Source organism: Malania oleifera, chromosome 7 (assembly GCF_029873635.1).
Source record: "Malania oleifera isolate guangnan ecotype guangnan chromosome 7, ASM2987363v1, whole genome shotgun sequence".
In the NCBI taxonomy this organism is placed as follows: Eukaryota; Viridiplantae; Streptophyta; class Magnoliopsida; order Santalales; family Ximeniaceae; genus Malania; species Malania oleifera.
Window position 1 is genome coordinate 4,946,351 of NC_080423.1, and position 10,566 is coordinate 4,956,916.

Sequence of the window (10,566 nt, forward strand, 5' to 3'; positions counted from 1 at the left end):
CAAGACTGTGTGGGGCCCACATGAGTCCCGAAACCGTATAGAGGTTTACACGAGTCTCAAAGCTATATAGGATGCATAAAATCGTATAAGAGTTATTCGAGTTACGTAGGATCAATTCGAGTCTCGAAGTTGTGTGAGGCCCACAAGACCATGTGGGGCCCACATGAGTTTTCAAAATTCAAATTTAATTCTTGTTCAAAAATAAATAATAAAATATATAAATACTAAAAATAGTTTAAAAGTAAAAACAATGATAATAATAATGATTAAGAAAAATAATAAAATAATAAAATAATTAATTAACTAATTGACTAATTAATTAGGTAAGTGATTAATTAAAAATTTATTTAATGAGAATGGTGGCAAGCACTCTCACATGGCCTTCAGCCCCATCTCATACTCAACTCATATCTTGCCCATCCCTTAATTTTAAAAAAATTATAATTTCACCCATCTCCCCACACTTTTATAAATTTCATTTCTTTCCCAAAATTTTCCTATAAATAGGGAGCTCTCAATCTTCATTTTTCACAACAATTTTCCAAGGAAGATAAGGATTAGTGAGTGAAAGAATTTGTGGTGGAGAGAGAATTTTTGAATAAATTTCGGATAATTTATAATTATTCTAAAAGTAGTTTTCAAATTATAATATTAAATATTATTTTACGAAATTTTTTAAAGCTCATTTTGGCCACACACTAATAATAATCTTATTTACTTACTGAGCGTCGTCTCACTCCAATCATATTTTTATTTCAGATAACTCTGAAGAGCATGTTGGAAATCAAGCTTAGCAAGCATGCGAGTGGGGATAGAAAAATAAAAATTTGTTTAGAAATATTAGCATGATGTCAGATATTTATGCTTGTGTAATTTTTCTTCTTTTGAAATAAATGAGTGTAATATGGATAATTAGTGCTTTGGTTTAATAAAAATTGAGTTTATTTTGCTTCCGCTGTAAATTAGTAGTAAAAAGTTAATATCCTAGGCCCCTCGGGGTCGGGGTGTTACATTTGGTATCAGAGCAATAGGTTATAGGTTTTGTAGACTTTAAGAAATAATTTTACCAGAGCATAGGTATAAAACATGGTTTGGGTAGGATTGGGTAGTTTAAAATATTTATTTTAGTTTGTTATATTATTATACGTTAATAATAGATTTATGATTTTAAAATAATATTTGGTCATTGTTTAAGAATGGATCCTAAAGATAGTAGCATTGGAGGAAATGAGATTTACGTGAAGGCTCCCAAGGACAGGTAATAATTATAAATTTTCTAAGAAAAATAGTAGTATTATTGAAGACACGTTAATTAATTTAAATATGTTATTTATGTTTGTAGAAACACGTACCCATATTGATGATTCATAATTAATTGTCAAATGCATTAATAATTTAAAATTTATATATATAAATATAATAATAATATCTGAGATTTAATTATTTTTACTGTTGTTATTTTCACTAAATATATAAGAAATAACCCATTAGACCCTACTGAATTTAGAAGTGCTACACATACAAATAGATATGAACAAACGGTCTATTATGAAATCTGAATTTACCCAAAATTTCTTTACATGTATAAGTTGGATATGAATATGTATTTTTATATTATATATTCAGTTATCAACAAAACATTCAAACTTAATTTAGGAATATATATTTTGACAAAATCTTTAATTTTAATTTTGTATTAGTATATAAGGAATTGAATATCATTTAAATATTACCTATTATATTTAAATTCAAAAAAAAAAATCCCTTAGCGTGTGCAAGTTAAATATGTATATCTATTTTTGTTTTTTTTTCCATTGCATATTCAATTTCCATCAAGTATCCAAGTTTGATTTAGGAGTACAAATTTTGACAAAATCTTAAATTTTGTATAAATTTATAAAAGTTAATACAACTTAAAATTTTCTAAAAAAAAAAACTTTATATAGTAAAAATTTCATTAATGAAAGCAATATAAAAATTAACTAATTTCGTTCAAATAACTAACCAATGTCAAATCTTCAATCGGCCAAACATGTCTAACATATAATAATAATAATAATAATAATAATGAAATATATATATATATATATATATATATATATATATATATATATATAAGGGGTACTCTTGCAGTTAAAAAAAAAAAACGGGGTCTTATGGGTGGAAATCATCGGCTATAGCTCACTTACCCCCGAAGCAAGGCCAGGGCATGAGACCACTTGGGCGTAGTGGGGACTCGAACCCGCGATCACATGGATGCACGACCGGTTCCTTACCACTAGGCCACCCACCCAAGTAGTGATCTAAGGATGAAATTAATTATAGTTAAAGCATTAATAAAGATGTAAAAACATAAAAAGAACCTAGAGTCTGCAAATTTTGCAATACGTGTCGCTCGCTCAATTTCCGCGACACATGTCGCTATCCCTCAATTTGTGCAAAACGCGTTGCTCAATATCTGTGACACGCGTCGTTCTCTCTCAATTCTCGTGACACACGTCGTTCTCCCTCGATTTGTGCAAAATGCGTTAATCGATATCTGTGACACGTGTCACCCCCTCTCGGTTCTCGCGATACATATCGTTATCCCTCGATTTGTGCAAAATGCGTTGCTCGATATCCGTGACACGCGTCGCTCTCCCTAGATTCTCGCAGTACACGTCACTCTCTCTCAATTTCCACAACACGCGGTCATTCCCTTATAAAAAGGGTACGCCCTCCTCAAACTCTAAGCATCATAGTTTTCTACCATCTTGAACAACCACATTTCGGTTTAAAGAGATTAGTTTTTCCCAACTTTTTTCTTGGTTGTCTCATTACTCAAAAATGTTGCCAAATCACCCAACTCCCCAAACTGCTGAGAGCAGCACTAGATCGCCAATCCAAAGATGGAAACCTAGCAAGGCACAGCTGGAGATTTTAGAGGAGGCCTTCTGCAGCAGTCAAGGGGAACTCCCTTCTGTGGAGCGAACTATCTTACTTGCAGCACAACTTCGAAGGTATGGTCCAATCGAGCCGAGGAATGTGCACTTTTGGTTTGAGAACCGTAGGCGTAGGCGGGAATCAGTTGGAGAAGCCACTATCTCAACTACTGCCCCATCAATTCTCCATATTACCTCCTCCACTACTACTGACCCGAGCAGTGCCCCTGCTATTCTTCCAACCCTCTTCCCTATCGAGAATATTCCGACTATGAAACTTACAACTAATATCACACCAATGGGCCATATCCCTTACAATGGCAATATCGCAGTCACCACACTAAGGGTTTCGGATAATGCTGGCCTACTTCACCATTGCAAGGAAATCCGATTCTTCATACATGGGCCACCAATAACTCGGGAAGAGGGCAGCTCTTCCTCCCTCGCCGAACAAACGGGCGTTCTTTCCCTTTTTCTGACCCAAGCCGGCGACATTATAAGAGGTCAACTCTACCAAGAAAAAACCCCGGCGGTTAGCAGTGACACCACTAGTACTTCGATAGATGTTGACGTTGATCTAAGGCTCTAAAGGCCAGATTTCGTTTCATTTTTATACATATATTTTTAATTTATAGGACATGTATAATATATACATATATAAAATTATCCTTTTCCACATCTTCTGAATTTTTTTTCCATTTCAACCTCTATTAGACCGACGATTCACACTTCAATTCCCAAAATAAAATACTTTGCCAAATTGACTCTCAATCTATTCTAAGACTTAGTCAAATCGTTAATCAATGTACTCTTTTAAATAGCGCAACCAATTATACAGTACTCATTTTAAATTAGCAAATTTCAAGGACGAAATTTTTATAAGGAGGGGAGATTGTGATGACCCAAAAAAAATATATATATATATATATATATATATATATGATTAAAGCACAATAATAATAAAATAATAAAAATGGTCATTAAGTTAATATCAATACAGAAGTGTTTTTTTGTAGGATCCTTAATTCCATGTTTGATGCCTAAGAAAGACCTTGTCTTAGCAAGTGCTCAGAGACCATTGCGGCTCAGTCGCTCCCTGGAGGTCGGCTTGGTCAAAATGGAATTTCATAGGATAAACAGGATAGACACTGTTTGTACACGTAAATAAGTATATATATATATATATATATATATATATATATATATATGAAATAGTGTTTTGACATACATAATTTGTAGAAATACATAATAAGATGATAATAATATAGGTATCATATATGGGGCCCACAAGACTATGTGGGGTCCACATGAGTCCCGGAGCCACAAGACACTATTTATATACGTAAATAAGTACATAAAATAATGTTTTGACTAATATAATTTGTAAAAATATATAATAAAATAATAATAATATAGGTATCCTATGCGGGGCTCACAAGACTGTGTGGGGCCCACATGAGTCCCGAAGCCGTATGGAGGTTTACACGAGTCTCAAAGTTATATAGGATGCATAAAATCGTATAAGAGTTATTCGAGTTACATAGGATCCATTCGGGTCTCGAAGTTGTGTGGGACCCACAAGACCATGTGGGGCCACATGAGTTTTCAAAATTCAAATTTAATTCTTATTCAAAAATAAATAATAAAATAAATAAATACTAAAAATAGTTTAAAAGTAAAAACAATGATAATAATGATTAAGAAAAATAATAAAATAATAAAATAATTAATTAACTAATTGACTAATTAATTAGGTAAGTGATTAATTAAAAATTTATTTAATGGGAATGGTGGCAAGCACTCCCACATGGCCTCCATCCCCATCCCATACTCAACTCATATCTTGCCCATCCCTTGCCCATTTTTTAATTTTAAAAAAATTATAATTTCACCCATCTCCCCACACTTTTATAAATTTCATTTCTTTTCCAAAATTTTCCTATAAATAGGGAGCTCTCAACCTTCATTTTTCACAACAATTTTCCAAGGAAGATAAGGATTAGTGAGTGAAAGAATTTGTGGTGGAGAGAGAATTTTTGAATAAGTTCTCAATCACGCACTCTTTCCGATCTCATTTCTTAGAGATAGTTACAGTGTTCGTAAGGAAGAAGGTAAGTAAATTTTGATTATGTTAGTTTTTTTATTTATTTAAAATTCATACCCGAGTTTATTTTATAAGTAAATTTCAATTATGTTAATTAGTTCCACAAAATTTTCATGAGTTTATTTTTACGCATATTTAATTATACTAGTTCTATCTTTAATATACTTGCATCTATTTTTGAGTTAAGAAATGTTTTAATCCCTTCGGGTAAATTTTCAGCATTTCTTTCTATTCAAAAATAAAATTATATATATTTTTAACACAAAAATTGTGTGGCATGAGTTTATTTTTACGTTGCATTTTTTATGAAAATATGAGTAAAGATGAGATTTTCACAATATTATTTTAAATTGCATAAATTATAATAAGATGATTTTAAAACCTCTTATGGCAACGAAAGTTCAAAGTTACAGATACTCCGTACCGCAGCTTAAAGTTTATACGGATCAGAGTGCACCCACACTGTTTACAGAGTGGTTATTTATGTTAGTGGATTTCTCCTGAGTACACACCTGGTTTCGGACCAGGACTTAATAAGGAAAATCTCACTTAAAGTTTATGTACGTTGATTTTGTTTGGTCGGCTAGCCATCTAAGTCCAGTCTTTGGACCGCACAACTTAGTCATGGGGGTAAACATAACTTACGGCAAACAGGCCTAAGGGTGGTTTTTACAATATATGTTTGTACATATTTAATTGCGTGTACAAAGTTACTGATGATTTGAAGGAAAAGTGTAAGTTTACATGAAAATGATCATTATGGTACTTAAATGACGATCTAAGGAAAACGTATAGGAAAAAGTATATGTATGTTTATCATTAAATATTTTCACAGTTTTAAAGTTAAAAGTTTAATTTAACAGTTATAGTATATGATTATAAAATTTTACTGTTGTAATTGATGGTAAAAGTTTTATGTAGTAAATTTTAAATTTATAATTATTCTAAAAGTAGTTTTGAAATTATAATATTAAATATTATTTTACGAAATTTTTTAAAGCTCATTTTGGCCACACACTAATAATAATCTTATTTACTTACTGAGCGTCGTCTCACTCAAATCATATTTTTATTTCAGATAACTCTAAAGAGCATGTTGGAAATCAAGCTTAGCAAGCATGCGGGTGGGGATAGAAAAATAAAGAATTCTTTAGAAATATTAGTATGATGTCAGATATTTATGCTTGTGTAATTTTTCTTCTTTTGAAATAAATGAGTGTAATATGGATAATTAGTGCTCTGGTTTAATAAAAATTGAGTTTATTTTGCTTCCGCTGTAAATTAGTAGTAAAAAGTTAATATCCCAGGCCCCTCGGGGTCGGGGTGTTACATATCTAGTTTCAAAGAAATAACTTGTTAGAACACTCTTGTGCTTGATTTTTTATAGACATAACTTTGAATGTTGATTGCACACGTAGAGCATCGAGCTTATAGTTCATACATTCTTGAGGTGCATTGATTAGTGATTGTGTTGAATCTGTACATATCATCTTGCCTAAGAAGTCTTTCCATGTACACAAAAATTTAAATTTGTTGTATTCCAGATGTGGGCTTGAAGAGGGAGACTAGCCTTGTGGAATAGTCTTGGATTGACTTAGACCCGGTTAGGAAAGTTAGGTGCACCATCCTGATAAGGTATAGGTTGAGGTCAGTTCCACTAATTGACTTGGTTGTAAAGGTTGAGGCCAGCCCTGTGCTAATTGACATGTCACTCCACCCGTTAAGTACGCATTAGTGGAATCATCAGGCTTACGAGCTAGAGGCAGGGACTTGGGCAGTATTGGCCGAACCCCGATAACATATCGTGTGTGCACTGTTTATATTTTCACAATTTATGTTCCTACACGTGTATAGTGTGCGTGTCGCGCATGATTTAATTTACACACATTATATTTATCTGCGCATTTGGAATAGCATAGACAGACCCTAGGTTGTGGATGTACTGATGTTATCTGGTTTAACTTAGGAAGAAAGTTTAAAATTCCAATTCACCCCCCCCCCCTCTTGGGAATACACCAAAGCTAACATTTTTATTTTTGGGAGTGGGGATATATTGTATAATCCTTGGGACATTTGTTGGATTTTTGAGAGTTATATGTATTTCTGTGGAGACTTTAGAACTCTAGTATTTATAAGGATTAGAAGTAGTATGTTTTTTCGCTGCATTGACTTTGATGATGATATTATGGTATTAGAGATGTATGGTTATACAAAAAGAAAAAAAAAATGGTTGAAAAATCAGGGCGTCACGGTTTGGTATCAAAACATAGGTTGCTAGGTTCTGCCGAATCCAGTGGAATACAATACCAGAGTATAGGAATGGATTTTGAAAAGGGTAAGAGATGGGTAGATTGGAATTTAGGATTTTGTCTCGCAGCCTGAAGACAAGAAATTCTGTGGTGGTTTCTATGATTTTCCTAGGATGACGATTTGAAGAAAGTCATTTGTAAACTATCGCCGATTCTTGTTTCTAGGTGGTAAGACCGAATCTTAAATTGGAGATAAGGACGTTAGGTTGATTAGGTATAGGAGGATATTATATGATTCTTAGTTAGATAAATGCATCAGTCGTATTATGAAGATAGGATCAAACTATTTTTTTTTCTCTTCAAGATGCACCCCGGAAACAATAACACAAACGCTGGAGGGAGTAGCCATATGGGGGCTTCTAACTTAGGTGCCAGTTATTCAGATCAGGTCCTATGTAGTGTTGCTCAACAGGTTATGTGTAGTGACCCGAAGAATAATATTATTTTAATAATAAAGAGGGAGGAAAATGGAAATAGGAACCGAAGGAGGAAGTAGACTTCCGCGTTCGTCGACGACATTGCATTTTAGGGATGATAATAATTTTAAGGAATTTCCAGGAAATTCATCGACGAATACAGGGTTTCGTCAATGAGAAAATATCGAGCGCAGGATTTGGGCTGCTCTGAATTTCGTCGATGAATACAGGGTTTCGTCGACGAATTTAATGAAGGACTCGTCGACGAGGCCACGTGTATCGTCGACGAATCTGACCCTATAAATAGAGCAAACTCGGATTTTTATTCAAATTTCAGTCTCCTCTCTCTCTCTCTCTCTCTCTCTCTCTTTCTCTCTCTCTCTCTCTCTCTCTCTCTCTCTCTCTCTCTCTCTCTCTCTTTTCCCTCTCTCCTACGAACTCTCTCCCTTCTCTCTTCGATTCTGGACCCGTTAGTCACCGGATCGACGATTCAAAGCCACCACGATGCTCCTGGTGAAATTCTCTGCAAGTCTGCTAGAGCGGATCGTTGGTGAAATGAAGTTGGATTTCATCACAAATTCAGGGTAAGACCTTTTAATCCATTTTTGGCCTTATGACAGTTATAGGAAATGATGTATTGTTCTGGCGAACGTTGTTTTCAAGGTGTTGTGTAGGAGGCCCTGCAGGTGTAAGGCTAGTAAACCATAGGGGCTTTTTAGTAGTCAGGCAAGGGAAATATCCTATGCTAAGTATTTTTAGAATATTATACAGTTTATTTAATTATGAAAATTATGTATTAAAGTATGGTGTGACTTGAGTATATGAATATAGTATGGAGATATGTTTTACGAATTTCAGTATCATGATTTTACGGATTTCAGTACCATGATTTTATGAATTATATTACCATGATTATATGAATCTCAGTACCATGATTATACAAATTTTAGTATTATGATTATGCAGTGTTATAATTATACAGTTCTCAGTATTATGACGTATGAATTACAGTTACAGTTTATGTAGCATCATGGTTATTACAGCTATTTTAGAATCATGGAAAATCATATAGTGCTATATAGAGATATATTATATAATATCAGACCCTATTGGACTATGCAGTTACAGAGCACAGTACCGTTGCTACAGATATTACGCTATGTTATGAGTGCAACCACCTATTTAGATAATATGTGGTAGTAGGTCGATCAGTTAGGCCCTTGAACTGGACAGGCTCCCCATCAGATATGGGTTGAGGTGGGCAGATCAAACCGATGGAGTATAGTGATTTATTCCTAGTTGGGCAGTTAGGGTAAATCTCGCCTACTGGCCACACAACCCTGTCATGAGGGGTTAAATCATGACACACAGTTATCCACAGGGAAAGCTTTCAGTTACAATTACGTATGTACAGATTTATAGAAACAGGGAACATACTTATGTACACTAGAAGTATTTTGAATAGTAACCTACAATATTGTTATGTTAAGCAACATGGAAAGGGTGGCGAATTTTATTACTTGTACTGTACTTACGTATCTAGTTATATATGATTATATGAAAACAGATTTTCATAATACTGTAGCTCATTTGCCACACACTAGTGATAGCATATTTCGTCTTACTGAGCGTTGGCTCATCCCAGTGTTGAATCATTTTTCAGGTGATCCAGGTAGGCGAGCGGACCAGGCTCGCAGATAGAGGGGCTTCACTAGTGCCCTGTCAGTAGAGAGTGAGTATATTTTGGGAATGTTTTTGTATAGCCCTCATTAGTTGAGGATATTTTGGGAACAGTGATATATCTAAATTATGGAAAACCTGTTAGCACTCTGGTAATGTATATAGTTGTATATGGATATGTTTATTTGATTTATGCTTCTCGTTGCTTAGGTTAATGATTGGGTTTACTCCTAGAATGGTATCAGAGCATATTATATGTCATAGTAAAAAAAAAAAATAACATGGAAATTAAGTAGGTCGTTACATTATGACTAAGATAGCACAAAGTTCTAGGGAGCAAGGTTGCCCTCTAGTGGACCAGGGCAGCACTATAGAGCAGTTCACCCAGATGAATCCCTCGACCTTTTCAGGAAGTGCAGACCCGATTTTGGCAGAGAACTGGATACATGAGATTTAAAATATCCTGATTGTACTGCACTGCACCGACGAGCAGAGAGTTCTATACGCCACGTTTAGACTAATAGGGGAGGCTGAGCAATGGTGGATTGTGATAAAGCTTTTAGAGGAGCAGAGACCAGTACCAGTAGCCCTGACTTGGGGACGGTTTAAGGAAATCTTCTTCGACCGCTATTTCCCCGCCTCCGTTAGAGATGCAAAGATGGAGAAATTCCTAAATTTGGCTCGGGGTTATCTAACAATGCCAAAGTATGCTGCAAAATTTGTGGAGTTGTCCTGTTTTGCCCCCTTCATGATCCCAAATGAGTTCAAGAAGGCATAGAGATTCGAGAGAGGGCTAAGACAGGAGGTGTATGAGCATGTGGCGGTTTTGCAGATATGAGATTTTTCAGAGTTGGTCGATAAAGCCACCATAGCAGAGACCAGTCGACAAAGGGGTACAAAGTTAGAGGAAGAGGCATACGCCTCCTAGTTTTCAAGCAGGTACTAGTCAGGGCCAGGGGAGGAGATATGATGCAGGCCAACAGCGGGTAGGGGGACACCGAGTTCCTCAAGGTAATCCAGCACCCCCTATTTGCCCTAAATGCTATAAAAGACATTCAGGAGAGTGTCGGGTTGGGATTTTTAATTGCTATCGATGTGTACGGCTTGACCACATGGTGCGAGATTGTCGTGCACCA